This window comes from Cydia splendana, chromosome 2, assembly GCF_910591565.1.
Source record: "Cydia splendana chromosome 2, ilCydSple1.2, whole genome shotgun sequence".
In the NCBI taxonomy this organism is placed as follows: Eukaryota; Metazoa; Arthropoda; class Insecta; order Lepidoptera; family Tortricidae; genus Cydia; species Cydia splendana.
The window spans coordinates 24,202,650-24,208,010 of NC_085961.1; positions in this window are offsets into that span (position 1 = coordinate 24,202,650).

A 5,361-nucleotide genomic window follows, 5' to 3' on the forward strand; every position below is an offset into this window, starting at 1 on the left:
ATAAACGTTAATATATTTATAGTTTATATAAAATAGTGTGACTACTTCAAAACACAAATAAAAAATATTTAATAAATAAAATAATTTGTGAATAAATTGAAAAACTGTAAGTCGGTATGTATTGTAGGTACAATATACCTATACCTACGCGTATATAGGTAACTAAAAATACTGTGCTTTAAAATGTTGTATGTAGACTTTTTTATCGTAAAGGGATTTAGTGTGAACGGGCTCACACGAGAGGGCGCCCAGGTTCGCGCAAAGTGGAGAAAAGCAAGTAGGAAAGCGGACCCTGGCAAAGGCCGGGATAACGCTAGGTAATAGAAGAAGAAAGGGATTTAGCTTACTGAATTATCTATTAATAAATTTAAGAATTATGTAAAGCGTAAACTCATTTCTAAAGCTTATTATAGGTACCACACAAGACTACATGAATGACAAGACTACATGAATGATAATAGAACGTGGGATTAATTGTTATTCGAAATGATTATTTATTTATTAGGTATATTTGATTATTGATGAGGAAGTGGATATTCCGATGTATGTACTTCTTTTGTTATGTTTTTTATGACATTTAGATTTTATTCTAGAAATTCTAGACTAGTATTTTTTATTAAAAAAAAATATGTTTGACGATCTTTTTGTGAAATTCTTAGTGTTAAATTTGATCTGTATAATAATCCAATGTTATTATGGAATAATATTAACATCAATAAATTGCTCTGGTAAATTAGATTAAGATAATATCATGGTCTAATAAAACATGGTCTTCTATTCCCAGAGTGACACGGGCCTACGTCACAATAACATTGCCACTTTATTTCAACATAACAAGTTACATGGGTACATTATAGCTATGGTTAATAAGTTAAAATATTTCTCTATAATTTTATAATTTTCATTTATAATGTATTTTATCTTACATTTTACAATAACACGTCATTTTTAATTATTCGTTAGCAATATCTTCCGATTCACGAAAGAAATTTCAGACGTTCGGGTAATTCTGTTTACATTACTGGCAACACAGGATAGCGCTGTCACATTTGACAATTCGGATCTAGATAACTTCATGCCCTGACGGTCATCCTTGTCGAACGCGTGTTAATTGTTATTTCCTTCTCGCTCAGTGTCAGCAGTCGCAGTGTTTTCCAAACTTTTCACGTCGTAAGCTTGGTAATTAATGTGTAACTGTGAATTAGTTTTTTAAACGTTTGTCTTCTATAGATAAATAAAGTTTAATTTAATACATTAGATTTGTTTTATTTTACTATGTTTCTACATGAATAACTTAAAATTAATGTCGTTAAAATAATTTTCACCGTTGGTTAAAATTCTCCCACATTTTAAAGTTTGAGAACCTGTAATCAGCATGATGACGTAGGCCCGTGTCAGTTAGGTCATACGCGAATCTCGGAATAGAGTACCAGGCGGAGTATATTATTATACCATGGATAATATGAACCTATGTAATACCTAATTACTATTCATAAGTGCTTGTTGCTAGGCCTACATAAATAAAGTATATTTTGAATTGAATTGAATTGAACCTATAAATAAAATTATTTATAATTTGAAAAAATCCAAAACACTGATTTAAACTTTCACGATTATTAAACATTATCAAATCTACACAACAGGTCAGGTGAACAAGTCTGCCGTGGCCGAGCATTTGCTGGAGTCAGGACCAAACCACTGGATTGAGCTGCATAACCCTAAAATCCTTTCCACGGATCGCCATTTCTACAGTAGAAAAGTGCGGGAAGCCATTGAAATAAAAAAACATTGCTATTTTAATCGGGACGAGGGTTTTAAGATCTCATCCACATGGAATCCAGTCATTAGTAAATGTAAGCGGAAACGAATATCGACAGTCGATAAATCGAATATGTGTATATCGAGTGTTGTGTGTCGACAGAGTAACATCCCTAGTGCGCAAAACGTTCAAACTGATAAACAAGACCAAGTGCGGGTAGTTCGAAAAACTCGCGCGGCTAGAAGATGTTGATGTCAACTTGAGCCAGTCTTCTCCGAGACCACGGGGACAACGCCGTCCTCGAAACGTCGGAGGTAAATCTTAAAACTTAAATACGCGATTAAGTCCCGTTGTGTAGATTTGATAAAATCCAAAACAGTTTTCTGCATGGGACACTCTCTAAATAAAGTGTTGAATTATAAGTCCTTTATAGAGATGGCTGCTCATCACTTTGTTTGTACCCGACTACGACAAAGTAAAATGAGGTATGTTTGTGGATATGTAAGTACCTAATATGTATTTTAATTAAGTAACACAACTGTTGCTAATCATCACAGGTACCTACCACAAATGCAAGTCTTTCATATGCTCTGAATATAGGTGTTGAAGAATAAAATGGTCAAGAAAATGCATCACGAATAAACCCGCGTAGCAAGGAAAATTCTCAAAGCCAGCAGACTTGACGCACACTATGTATAAAACATTAGTGAATAGTAGCGAACTGACTGTCTATGTACCGCACTGGGCAAAACGAAAATATATTACTCCCCCGAAGATTTAGGAGTGTTTGGACCGAACAATAATGTCCGGCTTTTGTGGAAAAAGATAGATGGCAGTGCATGCAGAGTTTTTCTTTTATGAACGAATGAAACTTCAGCCGCTGCTGCCGTTATTAATAATATTTATGTAGCGATCTGCCTATTGTGGACGATCAGAGATTTCATGGGGCCGTTTTTCGGAAGCATAAACGCAATTTATCTAAAACACTTAGCGATAACATCGTGTTTATTTAATGGTCGTTGAAAAGAGAATGTGTATTTTATTGAATAACTTATGCATCCATTTTTGCATGCTAGTTTGAGAAATTATAACTTTATTTTGTAGTAGTGCATTTCAGTAAGGGATGATGTAGAAAAAATAATTCTTCCTATCTGTATAAAATTTCGTTGAGGGCTAAAAGTTGTGGAACTGAGAGCTCACCAAAATAACATCCTGATAACCAAAATTTTTTATAGCTGCGAAAAAATTTTTTATAGAGATTTGTTTCATCAAGTAATTTCCGGCCGGAAACAATAATGCGCACTGCAATATAAAAAAAAATCTATCAAATAAAAAGCTGGTTAGAAAATTTGTACCAAAAAAAACAATCATAACGACTTATTTTTTCACTAAAGCGAATCGAATCAGTGGCTGCGTTGCCGCGTGTTTACACACTATTAAACGCGCATCTCAAACAGAAATAACTCCATTGCATACCTTATTCAATTTATGGTTTCCTAATGCGAATACTTTTAAATCTCCCAAACATATATGTATGTAACGAATGGCGTCCGGCTACCTACGAGTATTTCGACATGCAAAACTTCGTTGACGGATATCCGATGTGAATAAATCGGTTGTAATGAACGATTTATTGAAAATATTAGACACGGTTCGATTTTTTAAGCTTCTCTTGTATATTGAGGCAGGATAAATATTTTAAAAGTGTACTTACCCAAATTTTCGGATAAGTATAAGTAGTTAGTAAAAGAATATACTTAGGTATTTTTTGAAGTAAATGAAGTGTTGGCATTTTTTTTTCTAGGCTATCTGAGTGTCCGCTGGGCAAAGGCCTCTCCCCTTAATTTCTACAACTCACGATTTGGTGTTTCGTCCGGCCAGTTGTTCAGGAAGCTGACCAGGTCATCCCGCCATCTCCGTTTGGGCCTGCCCCGTCCACGTCGCTTTACCATAATATATCTTTGCTTTCTTAACAGTGGTGTTCATCAGTAAAACGATCGCTTCGAAAATTTTCGAATACTCCTCCCACTTAGCTGCTTCTGGTGCTCACTGTACGACTTACCACAATTTTTACTTGCCTTAATACACTGTTTGCAGGGATAGGTTTTCGCAACCTCAAATTGGTTCATGAGGGACTAGTAACTTAACTTAGAGGCGTTGTGGTCTTGCTAAATCCTTGCCATACCTACTGACTGTCAACCATCAGATATAATAAGGATCAGTGACCTTACCAACAACAACATTCCCAGACTAAGCTAAACATATTCATAGGCCAACAAAAACGGTACACCATAAGAGGCCGCGCGGGCGGATGGAGTTAATAAGAATATTAGTACACAGAGGCGCTCTGCATGCGACCCTGAGGTAATGGGCGATTCCGCTGCAAGTCACGCTGTGCTTGACTCCACTGGCGACGCCGAAGTGAAACCATGCCCGTTTCGTAAACACTCCATTGCAGGGCTGCATACTTACTAAGTATATTTTTTGCTATGATTGATATGTTCACGATTTATTTGGGCTAGAAGTACCTCGATGGAAAGTTCAAGCTTTAAGCACATTCCTACACCCGGAGGATATTTAATTACCTACACGTAGGTACTCTGGCAGATACGTATACTGGTATGATACTGAGTTATCAGGGGTCTCCAGCAATACCTACCTAGAAAAGCCGAAAATAATTCCAAACTGAGCCGATGCAAGCAGAGGCGATTTTCCAAATCAAACAGGCCCCGTAGACAACATGCCGATCACTAGACGCTACGCAGCGAACGAAACGCAACTGTCACTGTCACACTAATATGGAAGAGTGATAGAGAGACACAAAGCGATTCGACGGCGAAGCTCAAAGCGATCGTCACCTTGCCTAGGCCGCCAGGTGTGTACAGGTTAGGTACGTAGAGGAGCTCTATAAGTGGCCCTGGGAGGTAATGGGTGATTCAACTGCAAGTCACGGGGCGTCGGAGTTTCACCGACGCTGGCGCTTGGTGGAATGTTCGGATGGTAAACAAATAGACGAGACCATTCAGACCCGCGCACCTTATGAAAGTTTCGTAACTGAAGCTGTCCTTAGACGTTGCTTTATCTAAATTAGTGCCATTCTTAAGGGGCCCACTGATTCCTGGCCCGTGTTCGCCGGACGATATCAGCCTGTCAGTTAAACGCAAAATTTGACAGCTCCGAACAACTGACAGGCTGATACCTATCGTCCGGCGAACTGGTAATCACTGGTAAAAAGTGGGTAAGCTTACAAAAGCCTGATGGTGAAAAGTTTAATGTAGACACAATATAGGTAAGTAACCTGAAAACAGCCGACCCAAAGAAACACACTCTGATTTTTTACCTGTTCAGATATAAAATCTCATGTTTTATGGTCAGACAGACATATTTGTAAACTGCACTTGCAGTCGGCTCGTGAGATGTCTAAGATAATACCAATTAAGGCAAGAGGCTGTTTCATGCTTGTTGCATTTCGTCATATTAATCTTGATAACACCTTACCTTATAATCATGCAATTTAATTGCAAATAAGTGTTGATTTTTCCTCAATTTTTTTTGAACGAAAACCGAGAAGAGAAGACTCCATCAAGTAAGTCATTGTTGGG